The sequence below is a fragment of the Micromys minutus genome (assembly GCF_963924665.1).
Source record: "Micromys minutus genome assembly, chromosome: 19".
Lineage (NCBI taxonomy): Eukaryota > Metazoa > Chordata > Mammalia > Rodentia > Muridae > Micromys > Micromys minutus.
Window position 1 is genome coordinate 17292141 of NC_137954.1, and position 25473 is coordinate 17317613.

General features: G+C 41.0%; 1 protein-coding gene across 1 annotated transcript in view; it reads left to right on the forward strand.

The window, feature by feature from the left end:
* Positions 1-4596: 4596 nt before the first annotated feature.
* Positions 4597-25473, forward strand: part of MAP2 (microtubule associated protein 2) — a gene marked incomplete at its 3' end in the record, with an annotated part of 244046 nt that continues 223169 nt past the window's right edge. The window contains exon 1 of the mRNA XM_080932786.1: positions 4597-4617. The remainder of the gene's footprint in view (positions 4618-25473) is intronic.

Below are 25473 nucleotides of genomic sequence, written 5' to 3' on the forward strand. Positions count from 1 at the left end.
GTGATTCTCAAGAACTTTGTTGGAATTCTGTGGTTTTTCATTTATATGTTTTTAAGTTCATTGAGTATAATTGTAATACATATTTTTAAAAATCTTTTTCACTAATTTCAACAACATAATTACTTAAGAATTAGTTTTTGTTGATTTTCTTTTTTCCTTGAAAATAGGCCACATTTCTAGTGGGTTATAAGCTAAATTATTTCACAGTGTCTTCTATATTTTTCAAATGTCGATACAGAGCCTCTGAGCTTTATTGTCCAAAGCCTTCACTGCATCTGTTAGGATGATCATGTGACTTTTATCTTTTCGTGCATTTGTGTCATTGTATATAAGTTTATAGACTTAAATACGTTGAACTATCTGTGTCTCTGCAGTAAAACCAAATTCTTTGTGATGACTTGTCTTTCTGACATACACATGGAGTATTATACTGAGGACTTTTGAATTTAGGTTCATCAGGGATATTTGTGGGCTATTTTCTTTTTTTGGCAGGGGGAGTTGTGTCATCACCTGGTTTTGATATTATACTCCAATACTGACTTCATAAAAAGAGATTGGAAATGGTTTTTTTTTTTGTTTTGTGTCTTTCTTTTTTATTTTTTAATAATTAAAGAAACTGGTTGTAGTTATTCTTTGAAAATCTGGTAGAATTTTTCTGTGATTCTTGGGTTCATTTTAGTTGCCAGTCTTGTTTGTTTGTTATTGCTGTTTTACTGTTTCAGTCTCCAATTCTGTAACAGTCTATTGTTGATCTCTCTTGTCTTAACTTTGGTGATTTGGTTGCATCTGGAGATTTGTCCACTTCTTTTATATGTCCTAATTTAATAGAGTATAGGTCTGAAACTATTCCCTTAGAATGTTAAGAATTTATTTGACACCATTGTTATGTTATTGCCATAAAATTGTAATATATATTAAAGGGAATGCATATTTTGCTCCTTCTTCTGTGATGTTTTCTGACCTGTAGGTGTAGGGTTTGAGTTGTAGATGTATCAATTGGATCTGGACATAATGATAATGAGAGAGAGACAGAGACAGAGACAGACAGACAGACAGAGAGAGAGAGACAGAGAGAGACAGAGACAGAGAGAGAGACAGAGAGAGACAGAGAGAGGGAGAGGGAGAGAGAGAGAGAGAGAGAGAGAGAGAGACAGAGAGAGAGAGTGTGTGTTAAAGCAAAGAGGATTATAATACTTCTCCCAAGAGCCATAAACTGCATTATGAGACCTCAGTGACAGACATGCAAAATCTCCCTTCCATCACTGGCTAGGGCAATTCAGGAGATTACTAAAGCAGGTTTTGCAATTGCCATTTCCCTTGCTTTCCTCCTGGAACCTGAGGATTAGACGATTGCTGGAGATACCAGGACTTGAATCAAGCTGGAACTGATCTGAAGCCTCCTTCCTGAGGACTGGCTTTCATGGTACCAGAAGTTGCTATGTAAGCTGCCAGTCAATCGTCTTACTCAGCTACAAAGACAACAAACCACAGCACTGATTGGCCTGGCAGAGTATCCTCAATGGCACAACAGTGATACTTTTATCTTGGGGTAACCACCAGCTGTCTAATTACACTGAAGGCCAGCTTAATAGGGGGGAAGTCATGCCTGGTGCTGCATTCCAATTACCCATGTTTGGAAAGGCCACCAACTCTAGAATAGCACCTGCTAACAGCCATTTTTCCAAACTAATACTTTTTGTTTTTATAAAAGACAAAGGAAGAACCAAGAATAAGTTTGAGAGGCTTGGTATGGTTCAGAGCAAGGGGGTGCCTCTGTGGGCCCATGCTGAGGTATCCCTTCCTCCTGAGGTATCCACCACACAATGAATATAGTATGGAATTGAGTTTATTTAGGGCATGGGGAGGGGAGTTGAAGAAGTAGAGACACAGAGGGGGGAGGGAGGGGAAAGAATAAATGCTGACCATGAAAGTATGGAGAGAGGGGAGAGGGGAATGTAGAGAAAATGGACAAAGAAGGAAGAGAGTAAGAGAATAAGAGAGAAAGAGATTGAAGAAAGGGCAAACAACCCCTTTTATACTGAGTCAGGCATACCTGGTTGTTGCCAGGTAACTGGGTTGGAGCCTAGAAAGAATTCTAACTTTACGATGAATCTTTAGTCTATCATGGAGATCCAGAACATGTCAAAGTACAGAAAATTGGTGACAGTGAGGTGCCCAAATCCCGTCTGTACACCTACAATGTAACCCCTACACCTATAGGTCAGAAAACATGACAGAAGAGGGAAGGAAAATATTGTGAGGTAGAGAAATACATGTTGCTGGACAGTGTCTTCTAGACACTTTATGAAGGATTGATTGTAAGGTTACCTAAGCAGGACCTGGGTAATCCTAACACCAGTTAAAATGTCAATATGGCCTGGAAAATTTCATAATGTCCCATGTGTCACACAGAAATAATATTTCTTTCTCCCTGACCTGCTCTCTAATGATAATTTCAAAATTGTCACCCATTCCAAAATTGTTCCCTTGTATCCTTGTCCTTTGTAATTGACTCCCCATTTTAAATTTTTTTCTATGGAAGTCCAGCATATAGGTGCTATTTTTTTTCTGGCAGAACTCCGGTTAAGATAGGCAGAGGGAGGAGGTGTACTCCCATTTAAGGTTGAGGTTTTTCCAAAAGACAGACCACTGATCTTTGGTGGATCCCATAAACCATTACTGTGGAGAGCCACTCTTTTTCAAAATATAAGTGGGCAGGTTTGCTGTCTGTGCCCCAAGTTCTGCTGACTTTGAGTTCAGGGTTAATGCAAACTCAGAAGGAACTCCAATATGTTCCTAGTGCAGTGAGGATCCTTTATCAAACAGCACAACACTCCTAGGAGTTGGGAAGAACTCAGTAACTACGCTGAGCAGGAATGAGGTCTTCCAGTGTGGATCCAACAGGACTCCTATTCCTTCTTCCCACCCCCATACTGTCTCTGTCATTTTTTAGATGCTGAAGCCCTCTTGGTCAGGTCACCTTCTTAGAGCTCCTCCTCCACAAGGATTCCTACTACTGGGTGTGCCCTGATATTCCCTACCTCCTTGCAAGTGTCACAGGGACACCAGATGAAGCTGGGTGGGGACAGAGTGAGAGAGACACTGCCCAGAGCCTAGGGTGTGGCTATGAAGATTATGGTTTCACACCTTGCTTCCTAATGACTTCTAAGGTTTGCACTCTCCTGTAAATGGATCGCATTTCCATTCGAAGGCTGAGGAAATTAGATCAAATGCCCAAGAAATCAACTCTAAAGTTTTGTGGTTCAATATGAATCAAAAGCAACATCTACCACAACATCTTCAGAAATGTCATCTCCTCAATGTTTGGGTTGACTTTTAAATGACAATCTCTTGGTATCCCATAGAGATGGATACATTTATTCTAACCTCTGCCTACCCTGCTGCTTTCTCGGACATTTTGTTTTGTACTTAGGAAATGCCTTTGAACATGCTAAATTGTTTTTAAGTTCCCGTATGTGTTCAAGTGTCCGCGGAGGCCATAGACATGAGAGTCCCCTGCAGTCACAGGCAGATTCGAGCTGCCCGAGGTGGGTGCCGGGAATCCAGCCCAGGTTCTCCGGAACACCAAGCACTATGTGGAGAGCTGTCACTGCAGCTGAAAGAGATGATTTTTATTTCAACGGTATTAATCGAAGGTCAACAGTTCCCCTGAGAATCCATGAGTCATTTGGAGTTTGAGAGAGGTGTTACTGACAGTTTTCACCCTCGCTTGGTGTTACTACCTTACCACAGATGGACTGGATGGGGGACATTTAGGTTTCCTGTTTCCACAAAGCCTAGAACAATGGCCGACACATAGTAGGTCTGCAGAACATTAGTTGAATCAATATGTGCTTCGGATTACTGACAGAGCTAGGTCTAGAATTCTCCACACCCCTATCCCTCCAATGTCCAGTACCAACAGGGGTGGTTCTCCATCTCAACTTCTTTGGGGGGGTTTCCCGATGCACCTGTTGTTGGGTTTGTAGAAACAACACCAGTGAACTGAGCTTTTTTCCATCAACGGGTCCCTTGAACCAGCTTCAGCTATAAAGAACGGAAAGAGAGGCGACCCTCCCAAGGACTGATTGAAACGACTGTCCCTGGCTTCCCAACGTTGTCTCTGCTGCTCTTTTTGCAAAGCCTGGAGGGACAGTTCTGCATCACAGGCCAGCTGCCCTGCTGCCCTTGGCCTTGGCTGGGCGGGGCTCTCTGGGGCTGCGAGCCTGGCTGTCCCCGCGGGGAGGGCTGCTGGCTGCGGCAGGAGGCGGGGCCCAGTGCTCCCCCTCCCCTCCACTGCGGCGGTGGCAGCTCTGCGCGGACCGTGGCGGAGCCAGGCTGGGGCGCGCACGGGGCGGGAGCTGCCGGGGCGGGGCGGCGGCGGAACCCGGCTGGGGCGCGCACGGGGCGGCGCTCCGGCTGCGCGGGCTCTCGGCGGCGGAGGCGGCGGCGGCGGCAGCATCCTCTCTTACCTCCGCTTCCCTTCGGCCTCTTTCTCTTTCCTCTCCTTCTTTCCCTCGTTTCTTCGGTCGCCCGGTCTCCCCCGCTCCTCCCACAGAGGAGCTCTAGCTCTGCGAGTCAGCCGTGACCGCGGCTGCGTCCACTTTCCGCGCCCAGGTAAGACATCGTCCCGCCTAGCTCAGCCGGGTCCTTCCTCCTGCGCCTCTGCCGGAGAGGAGCCGCAGCCCGGAGAGTAGGAACCGGACCGGCTGGTCTCTGCCGGTCCGGTCCCCAGTGTCTTGGGAGGGAGTACGAGCAGGTTGGCGCTGTCCAGGCCTGACCTCTCCAGGTGTCACTGCAGGGCAAGAGACCCGGCTAGGTACTTAAGCTCTAGATTTGAAGATGAGCCAATGACCTTGTTAGGTACCACTTTAAAACCACTGGAAACTTCGGTTCAGGTTAGGGTGTATTTTTTGAGAGTTAGTACTGTTGGAGCTATAGAAAGAAGGGTAAGAAATTATACAAAGATCCCAGGGAAAGGAATTAAAGATAGAGGATTTATTTTTTTTTATCTTATTAATTTGTTAAGTGTGTCTGTCTCTGCGTGCTCACGCCTCAGAGTTCTCTGTACAGTGAGGAAAGAGGCGAGGGGAGCCAAGCAAATTTCAAATTATTTCTCCAGAGACAACGGAAAGAGGAGAATTGGTGTACATTAGTAATTTTAGGAAAATGAAAAACTGTTCTTTGGTTGTAGAGGGCGGGGCTCAAAGGTACGAGGCTGACAGAGCTTGGGTTTCTATGCAGTCCTTTCTTCCCAAATGAGAGGGGTGGGTACCCAGCTGCATCTGCTTCCTCTATTCACTTCTTGATTCTAAAGCCTTTCTTTGGGAGTGGGGGGTCTGAAGTAATGACTGCCTTCCCTAGCCTCGCCTTTGTTCTAGGATGGAAATGTAAAGGCAGAGCTTGCCTAGAGGAGCCTGAGTGGGGAGGTGTGTGTTTGGGTGTGTGAGGAGGGGGAGGGGAGAATGAACGCTGGAGTCAGAAAGCACCATTCTTGAAAACTGGGCATTGGTGTTTTTCCTCCTGGCGTCGGCAAAAAGGTTTGGTTAGCGACAAGCTGGCTTGTGATAATTACTGTTTGCCCTCTGTTGTAAGCTCTGAGTGTAAGGCATCCAGGACACAGACCTTTTGAAACCGAGGGCGAAGCTTTTGTCAAGATGCAGATGTACACACGTACAGGAGCCCTACAGACATACTACAACATGGAGTGGTCAGCTGAAAGGCACATCCTTTCAGATTTGTTTTCTGGGGTTCGAGGATATGCAAAAAATGACTTGTGCGTGGCAAAACAACAATAAACAAAACTATCCCTGGGCGGTGCTGAGTTCCAGGTATGATACAGAAAAACAAATAAACAACTATCAGCAGGGAACCGACTTAAATATTAAAGGTAGGATTTTGTCACAACGTCTGTGGGAGGGAACACCCTGAAGTGGAGGCTCACAGCCACAGCGAGGCAATGGAGAACAAAGCCTTTTATGTGAGCCACATTATGCAAAAGGTCCCTATGTGTGAGCTGCAGGTACCAGCCCCATGCAGAAGGAGAACACCATCACCTTGTCATTTTACTGTGGGCCTGTGTGATATTTTTGGCAGTCAAAATAGATGGGGCAAACAAAAGCCCTTTAAAATGCTTTTGACTGTGTGCCCACAAGGAAGATTTCAGCCTAGGGGACAAGAGCATTCCTCCAGCGGAACCCAATGTCTTGTTTTTAGTAGAGAATCTTATGGGTTTGTGACTCAGTTCCACTGTTCCTCTCTCAATAGGAAAACGGTGCACTTTTGTCCAATGCCTATGCATATGTGCCGTAAAATTTCCTCGAGGGTTCTGTCTGATTCTCATAACTTAAGATCTGTATTCGTGACTTTTATTATTTGATGCATGCTGTTTATCTGGGGTTTGCTTAATTTTATTCTTTCATAGTTCTCAGTTTGCTAGAACATTTCATGTCCAAAGTTTTTAACCTCAGAGGTGGGAGAATTGTTCGGCATGCAAGACACCATGGCAGTTTATAAATTCAGCTTCCCTTAAAAAATTTAATATTTTAGTGGTATTAATATGTGCTTTCTTTGTTTCTTTCTTGCCTTAACTCCTCCCCTCCCCTGTAATCAAGCAAGCCTGGCTGCTCTTGTCCTGTTTCCTGCCCCCTACTTTTGGTCTAGACTGCCACAGGTGGAGCCAGAGTTGCAGGCATTTTGAATTTAGGATGTGCTTACTCCAGGACAGCTTTCTCTCTCTCTCTCTCTCTCTCTCTCTCTCTCTCTCTCTCTCTCTCTCTCTCTCTCTCTCTCTCTCTCTCTCTCTCTCTCTCTCGCTTGTTTACAGCACCTTCTCAGGGAGGAGGGGAAAAGAATGTGCTGAGAGAGACTGACCCAGTGAAACTGGTACAACCATGACCTCATGCCTGTAGGTGATGCAGTCTCATTGAGGGAGCAGACATCCTCTGAGTGGAAACCAAACTCCAGCAGCACGCCCATCCCTCTTCCCACAGTGGCCTCAGCCAACACGGCTCTGCTAAGCTTAAAGGCACAGTTTTCTCTTCTATGTATTTCTTTTCATGGGTCTTGTATTTGGCCAGAGAGGCACAGCCTGAAATGAGACTTGGCATAGAATATTCTAGGCCTGAAGGAACAATTTCATCCCTCTTCCCCTGCATCCCCTGGTTTAAACCACTCTACACATTTTCTAAATGTCAGACTGGAGAAAGAAAAACAAATGCTCGTTTGGTAGATTTTTAATATTTCCTTATGACACCCATATAGTTGTTGAATTTTACTGGCTGTTAGGTAACAGAAAAGATTACACTGTTGCACTTGGACATTTAAAATCAAGTGGGTATTACATTTGCTTAGATGTAGAAATGACAGCCAATATACCCCTCAGTGAGCCATTACTATCCCTGTGAGACAGAGCATAGGAAACTGAATTCTATGCTGGGGGCGGGGCCCTTAGGGTGACTCTCACTCTTAAATACTTTTCAATGCTCAACTTCCTCTTAACAGATTAAAATAAAGAAGCAGAGGTAAAGAAAACACTCAATCAATATTAACCCTTAATGCTAGGACTTAGGTTAATCACTAATTAAAGGGAGGCGTTTTGGAACATCTGTTGACTCTTGTGTCGGACCGTCGTCAGTTACGGATGTTAGTAAGCTCTGCACTCACTCTATGTCCTTACCTGAGCTCCATTAGTTCTTATCAGTTTCTCATACTCTTAGAGAATGGTTAGGACCAGGGATCTCTGGCAAACACCAAAAAAAGCAAGCATGGAACTGCTAAGGGAAATGGCTGAAACCAAGGGAGAGGGTCTTCGGGAAAGTCTGGGTGGGTGGTGGCGTAGAGGAGGGGAGAAATACAAAGAACTTCTCAGATGCCAAGTGTTCGTCTCTGTGAGGGGGCAGATGAGATCTTGTGGACGTGGGCAGAGGTGGAAGCAATCTGTTTTGCTTTTCTACCTCAGTGCAATGAATGTTGTGTCCCCTCTCCTCCCACATCATTACATGGAACTTAAGACTGTGGGTACTTCCTTGTTAAAATTATGCAGGATACTTATTGAAAGCAGGTCTGTAGTGAATTAAAAAAGTTTAAAACAATGTGAGCACAATCAATTGACATTATGGGGAACATTCTGAATCTAGCCTTTGAACTTTGAAATTTGATCATTCCTCTACAAGAGATGAACTTTCCTATTTGTGGTAACATGTTTAGCTATGATATATTTTATTTACATGTTTTAGGTCAATTGGAACAGAAGAAAGAACAGAATCTCTTTCAGAATCTTGTTAAGTTTATTGTACACAGGGGAAGGTTTTAAAATATTTTTTTTGTTATGACATGTTAAGTAACATAAGGGACACATTTATATCCATCCATCTATCCATCCATCCATCCATCCATCCATCCATCTATCCATCTATCCATTCATCCATCCATCCATCCATCCATCCATCCATCCATCTATCCATTCATCCATCCATCCATCCATCCATCCACCCATCCATCCATCCACCCATCCATCCATTCATCCATCCATCCATTCATCCATCCACCCATCCATCCATTCATCCATCCATCCATTCATCCATCCATCCATCCTCCCATCTATCCAGTGGGAGCCCAGACTTACTTTGGGGTCTATTCTCCTTCCTCAGTGTCTTACAAGCTTGTGTGACAGGAGTGTTCTGTGATGCCTAGATAGACGCATGTGTTATTATTCACTTTTTGGTTTTATTGAAAATATATCCCGATTATAGTTTGCCTTCCCTTTCCTCCTTCCTATCTTCTCTCCTCTCCAAGCCCACTCCTTTATTTTTTTCATTCATTGGAAAAAAAACAGACTGCTCAGAGGTAGCAAAGTCAACATAACAAAATAAAATATAACAAGATGAAGCAAAATGATCATATCAGAGTTGGACACAGCACGCCAACAGAAGGAGAAGAGTCCCAGGAGCAGGCTCACGAGTCAGAGAGCACTTGTTCTCAGTCAGGAGTCCCATAAAAATACTAAGCTAATAGCTGTAATGTATATTCAGGGGGCCCGGTGTAGACCCATGTAGGCTCTGTGGTAGCTGCTTTGTTCTCTATGTGTTCATAGGAGCCTTGTTTAGTTGATTCAGAGGGACCTTCTAATTCTTTGGCTTACACGTTCAGAGGTTCCATCCATTATCATCAAGGAGGGACCATGGCAGCATCCAGGCAGGTATGGCGCAGGTGGAGGTAAGGTTCTACATCTTCATCTTGAAGGCTGCTAGCAGAACACTGGCTTCCGGGAAGGTGAAATGAGGGTCTTAAAGGTCATGCCCACAATGACACACGTACTCCAACTAGGTCATACCTCCAAACAGTGCCACTCCCTGGGCCAAGCATATACAAACCATCACACTAAGCAATCTAGTCTCTGGTTCTTGGTTACACAAGCAGTGTTAGGTGTGAGTTCCCTCTTGTGATGCTAATTTTCACTTATGTACCATATTTATCAGGGTCTGTCTTACCTCACTCAGGATGGCTTTTTTCTAGACCATCCATTTGCCTGCAAATTTCTTTCTTTTTATTTTTTAATTGGATGTTTTATTTATTTACACTTCAAACGTTATTTCCTTTCCTGGTTTCCCCTTCACAAACACCCTACCCCATCTCCCCCTTGCTTTTCTAAGGGTGATCCTCCATCCACCTAACTGCCTCGGCATTCACCTACACTGGAGCATTGAGCATTCACAGGACCAAGGACCTCTCTTCCCACTGATGCACAAGGTCATCCTCTTCTGATACATGTGCAGCTGGAGTCATGTGTACTCTTTAGTTTGTGGTTTAGTCCCTGGGAGCTCTGGGGGGGTTTGTTTGTTTGATATTGTTGTTTTTCAAACCCCTTCAGATCCTTCAGTCTTTTACCTAACTTCTCCATCGGGATCCTGTGCTCAGTCCAATGGATGGCTTTGAGCAGTCACATCTGTATATGTCAGACTCTGGCAGAGCCTCTCAGGAGACAGCTATATCAGGCTCCTGTCAGTATGCACTTTTTGGCATCCGCAGTATTGTCTGAGTTTGGTGTCTGTATATGGGATGGATCCCTAAGTGAGGCAGTCTCTGGATGGCCTTTCCTTCAGTCTCTGCTCCACACTTTATTGCTGTATTTCCTTTATACAGGAACAATTCTGGGTTAAAATTTTGGAGATGAGTGGGTGGCCCCATCCCCCAACCAGGGGCCTTGCCTACCCTCTGAATATGGCCTCTACAGGTTCTCCCTCCCCTTTGTTGGACATTTCAGCTAATCACATCTCTGTTGGGTCCTTGGAGCCTCTTGATTTCCTGGTATCTGGGACTTTCTGGTGGCTACCTCTGTTTCCCCATTCCCCATTAATACACACCTCTGTTCAACTTTCTGACCTGTTCAATATATCATTCCTGTCTCTTTCAATACTTAAGCCTTCCTTCCCCTTTGCCCTTCCCCTCCTCTCTTTCCCCCAAGTCCCTCTTACCCTCTACCTCCTGTATTTTGTTCCCCCTTCTAAGGACTGAAGTATCTACACTTTGGTCTTTCTTATTCTTGAGCTTCATATGGTCTGTGTATCATATGTTGTATCATGGGTATTTAGAGCTTTTTGCTTATTAGTGAGTACATACCATGTGTGTTCTTTTGTGACTCGGTTACCTCACTCAGGATGATATTTTCCAGTTATATCCATTTGCCTAGGAATTTCATGAAGCCATTGTGTTCAATAGCTGAGTAGTACTCCATTGTGTAAATGTACATTTTCTGTATCAACTTCTCTGTTGAGGGACATTTGGATTCTTTCCAGTTTCTGGTTATTTTAAATAAGGCTGCTATGAACATAGTGGAGCATGTGTCCTTGTTATATGTTGGAGCTTCTTTTAGGTATATGTCCAGGAGTGGTTTTGAGTAATATTACCTTGTATAAATAAATATAACATGTTTTCTTTATTCATTCTTCTGTTGAGAAACATCTAGGTTTTATCCAGTTGTTTGCTACTAGGAATAAAGCCACAATGAACATGGTTAAACAAGTGACCTTGAGGTAGGATGGAGTGTCCTCTGTGAATATGCCTGAGTGATATAGTTTGTGTTTTCAGGAAGATCCATTTTCAACATTCAGAGGAACCACCAGATTGGTTTCACAGTGGTTGTACCAGTGTGCACTCCCACCAGCAATGGAGGAGCATAGCTCTGTCTTATCTCCAGCACCATGACCCTTCACCTGTGTTACTATTGATCTTAGCCATTCTGACAGTTGTAAGATGGAACCTCAAAGTCATTTTGATTTCCATTTTCCTGATGTCTAAAGATGCTGAACATTTCATTTAGCGTGTGTTAGCCATTTGTAAACTCATTTACACATTGAGTTTAAAGATGTGTACTTCTTCCTAACCTTTTCCCCCCTCTTCTGTTTTCTTGTTTTCCTACTTCCTACTCTTCCTCTCTCATTTCTTTCGATTTTTAAATTATATTAATTTATCACCTTGATCTCAATCTGTCCCCTGCCTTCCAGTACCCCTTCACACATATCCTCCCCCATTCTACCCTCCTCTTCTCTTTTGTGAAGGGGGACCCTCCTTTGGGTGTTAGCCTCTTGCACCTATCAAGCCACTACAGGACTAGATGCGTCCTTTCCCACTGAGGCTAGACAAGGCTGACCATTGAGAGGAACAGGATCCACAGACAGACAACAGGCTCAGGGGCAGCCTCTGCTCCCTGTGTTTGGGGACCTGCATGAAGATCAAGCTGCTCATATTCTCAGTGGGCCTCGGTCCACTCCATGCCGGATCCTTGGTTGGTGGTTCAGGCTCAGAGAGCACTCAAGGGTTCAGGTTAGTTTACTTCATTGGTCTTCTTGTGGAGTGTCTGTCCTCTTTGGAACCCTCAGTTATTCTCCTACCTCTTCTGATTCTCTGAGCTCCATCTAATGTGTGAATGTGGGTCTTTGCATCTCTTTCCATTAGCTGCTGGGTGGAGGTTCTCTGAGGACAGTTATGCTGGGCGCCTGTCTGTAAGCATAACAGAGTATTCTTCATAGTGTCAGGGATTGGTTCTTGCCCATGGTATAGGTCTCAATTTTAGGCAGTCATTGGTCAGCCATACCCTTCATCTGTGCACTGTCTTTGTCCCTGCACTCGTAGGAAGACACATTTTGAGTCGAAGGTTTTGTGGGTGGTTCACTGTTCTTATCCAGACACTAGGAGTCCTGCCTGACTAGAGGAAGTGGGAACTTCCGGATCCATGTCTCCCACTGCAAGGAGTCTTATCTAAAATTATCTGAGTATACCCCGAGTTCTCCCTCCCCCACAACCCAGGTCTCTGGCAGCCTTAGAGATTGTCCCCCATGCTGATTTCCCTTCTTTCTCCCTACATTTGATCATCCCTGTCACTATGTTTCTGTCCCCATCCTCTCCCGCCCAGCCCCTTCTTTCCATCAACCTCCAATATCTATTTAGTTTCCCCTTCTGGTTCCTTTGGGTCTGTTGATTCTAGCGTGGTTGACCTGTACTTTGTGGCTAATATCCATTTTTAAGTGAATAGACAACAAGAACATCACTGATCATTAGAAAGTGAAAACACATGGATGAAAATTGTTCATTATATTTCACTTTCGCTTTTAACATACAGCTCGAATCAATTTCTTTTTCCTTAAGATGCCATTCTCATTTTGGTCCTATTTTTGAACATACATTTTTATTTAATCTCCTAGGAAGAGTCTTTTCCTTGTCTGAAATTCTTCCTCAGGAAGCAGCCTACCTCAATGACATTCCAAATCAGAAAGACAAGTTGCTGCTTTGTGTGTCCCCACTGGTTGTTACTAACACTAGTGCAGTGCATGCGGAATCACAGGATGGTATTAGGAACCGGTCTCAACTGCTCTCTACCTGTTGTGGGGGAGGGACAGTCTTCCCCACTAAACCAGAAGCTAACTAATTGGCTCCACTGCCTGGCTAGTGAGCTCTGGGAAACCCACCTCTTTCCACTCCTCACCCCAAGTGTCTCTGCACTTGGATTCTTTTGGGTCCTGGAGAAACGAACTCTGGGCTTCATACTTAGACAGCAAACATGTTACAAACTGAGCATCCTCTTAGCCCTTAGGCATGTTATTTAATTGATAGTTACTCATGTTGATTATTTTCTCTTCACCTTTGTTTCTTTCCCTTCCTTCCTTCTTTCCTTCCTTCCTTCCTTCCTTGTCTTTCTTTTCTTCCTTCCTTTCTTTCTTCCTTACTTCCTCCCTGCCTCCCTCCCTCCCTCTCTCCCTCCCTCCCTCCCTCCTTCCCTCTTTCTTTCTTTCTTTCTTTCTTTCTTTCTTTCTTTCTTTCTTTCTTTCTTTCTTTCTTTCTCTCTTTCCTTCTGAGACAGTGTTTCTCTGTGTAGCCCTGGATGTCCTGGAACTCACTCTGTAGACCAGACAGAGATCTACCTGCTGAGCCTCCCAAGTGCTGAGATTAAAGGCAAGCAAGCGCCTTTATACTTTACAGGCCTTATCATATTGCTTTAAATTATTATTATTTTTTTTTTAAAAAACTGTTTTTCAGACCGCAATGGTACACTTACATGAATAATTTTTTTAAAGAGAAAAGTTTGGTTGAACAAATGAATTTTAAAAATTGTTTGATTCACCTGACACTATAATGGTTTAGTTTTCTTTGTTGTTGCCTTTTGTTTTTAAGTTAACTTGAACAGTGGCTACTGGTAGTCCGTTCTTGTCATTATATAAGTGAGATGAATCCACTGATATACACCAAATATGGTGGATCAATCAATACATGCTAAGCTAAGTTTAATATTAAGTGAAACATTTCTAATTTCATTTATCTATATAACATTATTTGTAGCTAATCTAGAATCTACCTGAAAATTACCATGAAGCACAATGCTTGAATATCCACAACTACATTTTATTCCATAACTGTAGAGATCTTTTAAGTTTAAAGGAGGCCTTTGAGTAAGCATAGAAACGGGCTTGTGGAAACAGAATATATGTGTCAGCATGAAGCCTTTGCATCTCTTCTTTTAACTGAAGATGTCTAGGGCACTGTATTGCCACAACAACTGTAACCATTTATTTTCTTACTATAAATGGTCCATTGTGAACACACTGCCAGAGCTGAAACACTGATATGCTTTAAGACTTGGTAGGAGAAAGCGTCTAATGTTGGATTGGAAAGAATGTACAGCATCATTTTGAGGAGCAAAGAACCCATTCAGTAATGTCCAGTTTTGAGTTTTAATACTAGATTTGTGTATCTTATCAGCTTGAAGTATTTCAACATACCTCAGATAATACAGATAGAGTATTTGTCTGTCTTACCTCTAAAAACAGTAATTTAGTTATTTTATTTTTATTCTCCTTAGCAAGATGAAAATATCAATACTTTGGAGCCTGCTTGTGTTTATTGGATAAGCAACATTCCATCTTGCAACTCCACATGTGAAATAGGGAGAAAGTGTCTTTAGGATTCATTTAGGAATTCCCTGTGTTGTGAAAATGCCATGGGGCATAGCAAGGAACAGATCTGAAGCCTCCTAGTCACTACCCATAATTCTCCTGGTTTGAATAAAAAGTTTAATTTTCATCATATAGTTCTTTTTTTCATAGAACCTGTAACAACTAATTAGCCCACCTGCCCACTTTGTGTTTCACAGAATAAAATGAGAGCAGTGGCACTTGAGTGTGTGATTATCCCCAAAGACAAACACATGCACATACATACACATATGTCCACATACATGTATACATGCACATGTGCACATGTATTTTCTTATATCTGAGATCAAATGTTACTTAGTCAGTTGGATTTTTATTTAGTTTAAAAACATAGTATAAAGTTCCACATGAAAAATTTAGTTTTAAGAGCAATTTATAGGAAAAGTAAGAAGCATTTTTTTTTAAACAAAAGCAAAGCATATCATGTGAATTAAAAAGTACATTGGTTCTCCACATCTATACTCTTATGCTTGTAATTTAACTAGTGGCAGATTTTATATGACACACACACACACACACACACACACACACACACATTATATGAGTACACCGTAGCTGATGTCTTCAGACACACCAGAAGATAGCATCAGATCACATTACAGATGGTTGTGAGCCACCATGTTGTTGCTGAGAATAGGACTCAGGACCTCTGGAAGAGCAGTCAGTGCTCTTAACCATGGAGCCATCTCTCCAACCCCCAACTAAAATAACTTAAAAATATTCCTGAACATAGTACAGGTTTCCAATATAACAATTATGTACATAGCATTTGCATGGTCTTCAGTATTAGAAGTAATCTAGAAATAATTTAAAGTGTGGGGGAATATGTCATACGCAAATGCAACATGCTATTTTTTTTTTTTGTAAAGAAAAGTGTTGGATGAACTTTGCGACAGTGGGACTATATTGCTCTAACCATAAAGCTGTAAGATACAGTTGCCTTCGTATCTGGCAGGGACTGGTTCCAGGGATGAAGTTTGTGTTGAGAGGCAAAGGGTTTTCTCTATTGATGGAGATTGTCTTAATTTAAACAACTTGCTACTTGAACTTACCTCTTGAAAGGTTCAGGTGGCACACTTTTCCCTGGACAGTGCATCTGACATTCCTTTAAAAAGCAGAAGTGAGGACAGAAGGAACTGCAGGAATTTTGCTGCACAGAATAAGTAGAAAAACTACTAGAAGATCATGCAGTCTCTAGTGAAACAATAATGACACTCTGACTGAGCCATGACTGTTTACATGAACTGGGGACATTGCATCTCAGGCTGAAGTTGGCTTCAGTCACAAAGTGAATGTACAGTGTCCCAGTATAAGGTGGAGTGGTCTTGGGCGAAACTTGGAAGTTCGTTGTTGTTCATGATACCCTTTGAGTGGGAGAACGTTAAAGGAGTGTGGTTGGTACCCAAACCAGAAGCTTCAAAAGCTTTGTACAGAACTCTACATTCTGGTTTCAGAAAGTCTTGTGGATTTTATAGGGAATATCATGGGAATTTATAAGAGCCTAAAGTTTGTTTATTTATTTATTTGTTTGTTTGTTTATTTATTTATTCATTTATTCATTTATTTACTTATTTACTTATTCATTTATTTTTTTAAAAAACTGAGTCACTAGAAATGAGTTACCTTATTTGAAATGCAATCTTCACCTTTATCTTCTTAATATATTTGTATTTTAAATAACACTACTGCACTTTGAAACCTTGACAACTCATTGCCTTCAAAGGAAGCTGTGCTCATGTCCCTGGAAATATTATGTCCTACATACTTGAAATTGTTCAAGGTAGTCTCGGGATTTGTTCAGTTGTTAAGTGCTTGTCTACCATGCATGGAGCCCCAAGTTAGAGTTCCCACATGGAATCAACAGCATGTGGTGGAGCAGAACAGGAGGGTCAGAGGATCAAGGAAACTTACAGTAGAGCAAGTGGAGGCCATGGGACCCTGTTTAAAAAAAAAATAAACCACTTATAGGCTGACAAACAAAAAAAAAAAAATTGTATATCCCTAAAGCTATTCCTTTTGTGCCTGTGTCCCACCACTAAGGAAGGATCAGATGTCAAGATTTTAACTAACTATATATGAATTTAAAGGTATTTGAATGAGAAAGATGTATCTAAGCCAGCTGAGGCAGGCATCCAGTGAGGGACTTTCCTAAGGTAGTTGATTTGGAACTCGGTATGAGACTGTAATTTGTGCCCAGACTCACTGTTTTTGAGGGGTGCCATGGGAGATGTATGCTACTCTGGCTTTGTGTCTGTAGGCCTACTTATGTTTCTGTTTTCCGATCTCAGGGTGGAGTAAGGTGGCAGGTTGTTCCTGCCCAGTCTAGTGACTCAGTTGACTTTCTAATGGATATAAAAGGGGGAGGAACTCGGAATTTTAGGGCCATTCCAACCAGCTGTGTGCCAGCCCAAAGACTAAATCTGATCCAGGAAACAGAGGCTCCTGCATCAGGGCCATTCCTGTGGGTTGGATCTAAGAGAAGCTTAGACTCTAGGGAGGAATGCCCAGACTCAGGGGATTTGGGTAGTAAAGGAGTTTAAATCACCTTGAACTATCTACACTGCAGCCTTTGGTTCACTGGGGCTGTGTTTAAACTTGGTCCTATGTACAAAGAGAGTCCAACCAAAATAGCTAGGTTGAACTTTATTTCTGATAAGTGCACCATCATCATATTTTCTTTTGTTCAAAAATAGTTTCTATGCTTTCCTGGCCTTGGCATTTTTGCTTAAAGGAAGTGAAGGAGAAAGCCTGTAGGCTGCTGTCTGTGTCTAATTCTTACTTAACGTCCCACTCCTGTGTGCCTTCCTGTTTCCCTGCCCACAGTGCCTCATCCTTCTTGTGTTTTTACTTCTTCTAAGGAAATAGCAAATTAAATGGGAATTAGGTGTTGCCATGGTTACTGTGTTCAGTAGCACTACACCTGCACCCACGCTGCTTAGGCATTGTGGAGTCTTCAGTTGACAAATATTTGAAAGGCATGAAGTGCATCTTGTAGGAAAGAAATTAAGCAGAAAGCATGCTTAAATATTTAAAGAGAAACATTCTCCGCGGCTGAAGACTGAAATGCTAGCCATCTCTGGGGAGTGTAGGGATTCGAATGTCTATTAGAGAGAGGGACAGGCTTGGTGTCCTGATCCTTTCAAGGACACATTTGACCATCAGAGTGGGAGTGCATGTTTTATCACTGAGAATACAGGATGGTATTCCTTACAGGATTTTTCCTATTCACGGATGGCAAATTCTGTGCATGGTTTTCTGAGGACTGTCTTCATTAAAAGCTATTTGCAGGGGAACCATCTTACCTGTGTACCAGTAAGCAAAGTTGAGAGAGGCATTTCTTGTGGGAAAAATTATTCTCTACCCTTACTCTCAGATTCAACTTGATAGTCTGAAATTGAAACTTGCCTTTAAACAGTTAAGATTGAGTACGTTTCAGTAAACGAGATACTTACATGAAGAGGAGGACTCTCTCACAGTTTCTTTGCCACTTGACTGTAAAGTTGGTGTGGCCCCAGTGTTTCTCATAGCACATGCAATTATCCATCAATGTATTCATTTAATAAATGAGGCTTTCAGATGCTAAAGGTACAGTAGGTACTTTTCTGAGTGTGAAGAGTTTCAGGAGAAGCTGTTCAAATCTCTGGCCTCAAAGAGCCAATGTTTTATCAGGAGGGCACAAAGCAAATAAAACAAAAACAAATGCACAATTCAGACACAAATAGATGCATATATATGTGTGTGTATACACACATACACACACACATATCGCAAGAGTTTGGTTTCAGTGGGATGCACTGCCTTTGTTGACAAGAGTAATAAACACCAAGCTACAGAAGTGGGCAGCATTCAAGCAGAGGGAGTAACATCAACACAGGCAGAAGCCTGGCATAGCTGAGAACCATAATGAAGAAAAATGATATTGGAGTCTGATGACCCTGGGTATCTAATGAAACAGGAACATAAAGCAGAAGGCAGGGCTGGAGAGAGATGGCTCAGTGGTTAAGAGCACTGACTACTCTTCCAGAGGTCCTGAGTTCAATTCCCAGAAACCATGTGGTGGCTCACAACCATCTGTAATGAGATCTGATACATTCTTCTGCTGTGTCTGAAGACAGAGACTGTGTACCAGCATACATAAAATAAATAAAATCTTTTAAAAATAAATAAATAAAACAGAAGGCAGACGCCAAACCTCCTGAGTATTCTGGGCCACAGTTTGACTTGTAGTTAACTTGCAGTGATCAAATTTTTGAGGTTTTAAAAGCAGATTATTTTTGAAAATCTTTCACAGTGTTCAGAGATTTAATTATACCTTCTAAATCCCTACAGCAAGATCTGTATCTTATTCACTAATATGTTAAACCTCAAGAGAGGAATAATTTTGAGTTTTTTCAAAGGTCTTTAAATGGAGCAGTTGGAATCTATATGTGAGAGAAGTAGACAAAAAGCAATTCCATTATCAACATAAAGTTCACTGTTGAGTGTTTTTCCATAGCGTTGTTGGTTGGACATGATCATGTGCTGAGGGACAAGCTACAGGGCACAGAAGGGTGCAACTAACTGGGGAATATGCTTTGCTCAGAGGTGGTGGTAAAATGTCCTGACAATTCAGGTGAGTTAGTGTCATCTGTGATAGCCTCAGCTCATCTGTTCAGTTAATAATTAGTATACGTTCTACACACACTCTCTCCTTCTCTCCTTACACTAAGGTACTCGGTGCCCTTTTTGGTTATTTGCAGTCTTGATGCAATGCTCTTTTGAACGTAACATTAAATAAATGCTCTAGATACTCGGTAGCTTATAGCTTTGGCATCATTTGAAGCTGTTTTATTTATCTCTGTTCAACCTTATTAGAAGATAAACTATTTAATCGATGTTCCTTTGTATAATTATATCTACCACACATTTTCAAAACACAGATAAAATGTTGAGTGATAGCCATAGGTATGGTCAGATCCAATTTGAAACAAACACGACATTGCCCAGGGATAACGGGAGGGGTAAAGCACAGGAGACCATGTCCATGCTATAGCAGAATGTTCAGAGTAAGTCAGATATCAGGAGGAAAGGTTGAAAAGTATGACCAGTCATAATGAAAAGATGATGCCACTGTGTTTCATCAAAGCAAATTCAATTTCAGGTAAGTCAGTATTTTTTTTTATACTTTTTATAATGAAATATAAAACTACTCTTCATTTCTTTTTGATCTTTCTATCCTGGACTTCCATTATTTTAAGGCTTACGTTATGAAATAAATTACTTGAGTGCGAAGCCATTATTTATATTCACCAATGTGTCATAGCTGTGGTTACTCAAATGCAGGCGTAGCAATAACAGATGGACAAGTAATTCAGTCGCATGTGAACTTTTGAATAGCATTCTTAGTACGAGCTTTCAGTGGAGACATTTATCGAGAAGTGGCTAAACATCAAATAAAAAGTGAAATGTGATAGAACAGGACTGGCAAAAGGAACTCAGGATGACACAAGAGAATAATAAACTTCATTGCACGAGTTGTGGTTGTGTCAGAGAATATTAAAGACACAAAACATTCTCCTGTTGATGCGAAAAATAGAGAAAGCAAAGTGGACATTAAGAATATCCGAAGTGATGGTATGAAGTAAGAAAAATATGCAAATTCGGAAGCGAAATTCATCACCATGTGCAGGAGTGATAAGGCTTCAGAAGGAAAGTAGCGCATGGATCCAAAGCGGCTAGACTTGGAAAAGAAACCAGATAGTGCCATACTGAGCAAAGGTGCTCAGGTGACAGTGAACAGACACACTAGATGGAATGCAGTATGGGGGCAGGGAGATGTAGGAGGTCTGCAGTTCCTCACAGGGTAACTATAGAAGCTTTGACATTATGACAAAATCATCAGAGCGGGTGACCCAGAGAACTCGATGTAGAATGTGGTGTCATGATATATTGGAATCAGCAAGAGAAACAGTGGCAGGTCTAGAATTTCTACAGCAGTGGTTTTCAACCCTCCTAAAGCTGTGGCCCTTTAACACAGCTCCTCGTGTTGTAAACACCACCAACCATAACGTTATTCTCTTGGCTGCTTCATAACTGTCATTCTGCTACCGTTATGAGTTGAAATGTAAATATTTTTGAAGATAGAGGTTTGCCAAAAGGTTTGTGACCCACAGTTTAAAAACCACTGTTCTATTATTGTGTGATTTAGAGAAATAAACACATTGAAAGTGGGAGATTAAGGGCTTTCGACAGGTTAGATGTTTTCACAAGTAATTTTTAAAACACCAATATGAAAGACTGCAGGTGTGCTAAGAGATAGAGAAAGATATATCTGTGGAAGTCATTGATGTAGGAGCCATGTGGTCATAAGGTCACTAGATAATATAGGCCCTAATTGAATTTATATCATATGCATGCACAATACATACACTTTAAAATCAGAAGCTATAAAAAACAGATTAAAGAAAAAAAAGGACTATTATTCATTTTTTCTCCGATTTCTAAGTTTTTACCTTGTACTTTTAAAGAGTAACTTTCTTTTTAATTGTCTCATTAAAATTACTAGTGAGGCATTTTGATACTTTTAGAAATGAGTCAACTGTGAGACAAAGAAGCATTTCCCATGACCATTACCCAAAAGATCGTGGTGACAATTATTGTCTTGATGATGATTCTTAGACATAAGTAATGAAGGAAATAGGAGTGTTCCCAGGTAGATGATAAAATTCCTCTTTAGAGGTTGGGGAAAATAGAAAAAAAAATGTCATGAAAGAAAAAGGTGAATTACAGCATGTCTGCTATTCTACCTGCTGAGCATTCATATCTGAGGTTGGCTGGTTCTCTCCATCATTCTCATGGTTTAGAGTAAAAGAAAAGTAGAAAGTATAATAAGTTGCATTTTAGAGACAGTGAAACTTATACAACATGTTGAGTGATGGTCACAGGGCATGGGAATTGATTAGAACGAAAAATGTCATTGTCCATGGGCAACTACAGACAATTATCATATTATACACAAACATACAAAGTAAGACATTAGAAGGAAAGGCTTTAAAGTATTTTAGCCACAACACAAAGATGATGTCATTGTGTTTTATGAGAGTAAATTCAGCTTGGATTTCTTATGGCCAAAAATGTTGGGGGGGGGGGGAAGTGGAGAGAAAAATCTGTTTACTGAATTTGTAAATACATTTATAAATAGCACCTATATATTTATCCTTCATTTTTCTTTTGATTAATTATTTCCAGGTTTAAAAAACAGGTTATAGGTTATATGCTATGAGGCTCTTTCTCATATTACAAGACACTTCAAAAACTTAAAAACAGTCACCAGATATTTTAGAACAAATTAAATAACCATGACTTTACTTCCTGTGATAAATAAAAAACGTGGTTTATTATGTAGTTAGCTTCGGTAATCTTATTTAGCATTTTTTGGACACAGAACTGGAAAAATGCTTCAATAACATTTTGCAAATTATTATTGTCTTAGTCAGGGTTTCTGTTCTTGCACAAACATCATGACCAAGAAGCAAGTTGGGGAGGAAAGGGTTTATTCAGCTCACACTTCCACATTGCTGTTCATCACCAGAGGAAGTCAGGACTGGAACTCAAGCAGGTCAGGAAGCAGGAGCTGATGCAGAGGCCATGGAGGGATGTCACTTACCGCTTGTTTCCCATGGCTTGCTCAGCCTGCTTTCTTATAGAACCCAGGTCTACCAGCCCAGGGATGGCATCACCCAAAATGGTGATCACTAGTTGAGAAAATGCCTTCCAGCTGCATCTCATGGAGGCATTTCCTCACCTGAGGCTCCTTTTTGTGTGATTAACTCCAGCTTGTGTCAAGTTGACACAAAACCAGCCAGTACAATTATTTACCTCAGAAGTTCTCAGACTTGAAGAAAAGGTAGCATGTCTCTGTGGGAGAGTCTGTACCCATCACTAAGCTCAGAGCTTTGAGTCAGGACTATGTAGAAAGTGTTTCTAGTCAACAGAGAGCTATTAGCTTTGTTAGAGCAGGGCTTCTTCAGGCTTCTTCTGGACTTAAGGTCAGAGTCTTTAAGATGGTGTGAAGACATAATTACATCATGACTCCTGAGAGTCAGATTTCTTATTGTGTGTCGCACTCACAAAATCTAAGAGTACATATATCAAAACACATAATGTGTTTAACACAGAAACCATATTTTAAATTTGTGATACCTATGATATATAACTGTTCATATTATAATCCAGTAATAGAATTGGGGAAACAGTTCTTTTGGAAAAGTCTATATTCTTGTAAGGATTCCATTTTAGAGTTAAAAAGTACTGGTCTCAGAAGGACAGATGTTATGCTATTTTATTTAGATGTAGAATATTAGAAAACACCAATGTCATTGAAATAGAGTACTGGGGATGTAGCTCAATTGGTTGATTGCTTGTCTATAATGCATGAAGTCCTGGCGTCAATCACCAGCACCGCTTAAAACTGGGCACGCTGGCATGTGCCTGTAATCCCAGGACACAGGATGTGGACCAGGAGAATCCGAACTTCAAGGTCATCCTACAGTCTTACAGGCCAGTTCTGTGTGCGATTATGAAAATGATGGAAGGAAGAAGGATGAAAGGAAGAAAGAAGGGGGGGAGGGAAAGAGGGAAGGATGGATAGAACGGGGGAGGCGGGACAAGTAGGCATTTAGTAGAATGACTAGTAAATACCAGAAAACCAAGAGGTTGGAAAGCAGGTGAGGAGTCAGAGGATATAAAACTGAAGTTATGTGTGTGGAATAAATCTGATAGATGTAGTGGACAAGATGACAGTTATAGCTGATAATGATGTTTTGTAGTTTTGAGGAACTTGAGGAGAGCCAGTAGTATTTATACCGTAGGAATGCCTTCTATAGAGATAGGTGCACGTTAATTTTATGTTAAGGGAAATTAGTGTATTGAGCAAAACTAAATAAAAGTTAAGACATTTAAAGTCATGCAAAAATATCCGGAAGATTCATCACTAAATATCTGTCAGGTGTCTTTGTAGTTCCAGTGTTGTAGAGGTGGAGATGCAAATCAGAAAGGGGGTTATCTCCAGGAACCCTCATTGCTGCTCTGCGTGTCCGTCAAGTATGATACTATGTAGCTGACCAGTCAAGTCTGTAGCACATATCACTAAGATCCTTATTTATTCATGTTAGGGCTACTTTGATTAACTTGACTGCTGCATGTACATGTGTATGTTATTTGTGTTTGTATTCCATAAAAGAGAAACTTGTCAGCATACATTTATAAATTAAATATATGGAAATTGAATTTGAGTTATCTTTTTAAAAAAATCTATATATTCTCAGGAAATGAGTAGAACTATGAGCAAAATACTTTACTCCACAAAAAAAGTGGACATGTTTCATGTATACAGTGAATTCTGGGTCCTATCAGACAATTCTTAGGAGATAACATAGCCATTACTCTTATTAACACACAGCTGTGAGATTTTACAGGAATGTTAATTTATCCCTGTACTTGGGACTGCCATGTATAACATGAATACACAGAGGCCATGAATTCAGTGTCTTTGGAATATAGATAACAGTTTTCTCTGAAATTAAAACATTCCTTAATACCTAGAAGTTCTCTAAGCAGGAAGGTAAACAACTCAAAGTAACTTCAGGAAGTTCCTGAAACTGAGCAGATTCATTCGGCTTCACCCTGTCAGAGTAAGTAGTAAGAGCTGAGTCCCTCTCAGACTCTTAGAGCTCAGCTGCAAGGAAGACTCTCAGGCAAGCCAAGCTGCCCAACAGAGGATTAAACCAGAGTGACTCGGAAAGGACACCTTCCAATCTGTTGAGCTTCCCGCAGGCTATGCAGTATGCTCCAGGTTTCTCAACAGGAGTGGGCCTTGGTGATGCTTCTGCTCTTGTAAGTAACCCCAATAAAATGAATTAGGTCATCAAGTTGGACTTTAGTGGTATCTGTACTTTGGTCTGTAATGGGCTTTATGTCTGGGGTGAGTGGTTGTGTGTGTTATGTTTCCCTAGGAAAAGTTTTGTCATACAACAAATATCAATTTCTGATGATTTTTAGTAGGATATTATACTCCATACAATAGTATTTGATCATGATAAATTTAAAACCATTTTTTAACCATTATGATTAGGACTTGAGATTGTCATACACAGATGAGGCCCATTTTATAAAATGGTTCTGTTTTAGATATTTATCTTTCGATAATATAATAAGTTAACTTTCTAAGTAGGCAATAAGCTACCATGTGAAAGTATAAAATTTTTGTTTTTATATAATATCTACAATAACATTTTATTCTCACTTATTTTGCAATGACTCCTTTTTTTTTTTTTTTTTTTTTTTTTTTTTTTTTTTTTTTTTTTTTTTTTTTTTTTACTGCTGAGAAGCCTATAGATGAAATAAGTTCCCAGTAAATATTTTAAGTGAACTTATAATTTTAGAACAGTTTGGTTAGGAGAAATCTATCTAGCAAAACATTTTACATCCTATAATAAACAAACAAAAAAAGAATTGCCTTTTCTAAGTGGTAAAGTTTGGAAGTACCAAGATTAGTTCTCTTTTTAAAAAACATCCTTTTTTTTTTAATAGAATACACAGACTTGCCTTTGAAAAATATATAAGACTTGCAATTATCTCTGTCTTCTCTTTTAGACCTTAAGAAAGTCATTTGATGTTCTGGCCTTCTGGTTCCCAGTTTTCAGTGTGAGGGGATAGGTTTTATTATCTCCAAGACAGCTTCATATTCTGAGGTTAACTGGAAACACAGTAAATCAGCATGTGTGTAAATCAGTTCATCTTGTTACTGGGCATCTGCTCTGCCAAGCCTGTAGTGGTTAGAATGCTGGGCAAACACGTTTTTCTTATTAGGGGAAACCAAGTGTCATAAAGTATGGCTAGAGCAAAGAGGAACCTCTAAGAGGAAACACATCTATTCATCAAGACCATTTACTTTATATTCTGCATTGCTTATTAAAAAACAATTAGAGACGCCCTTCCTGTGATTTGC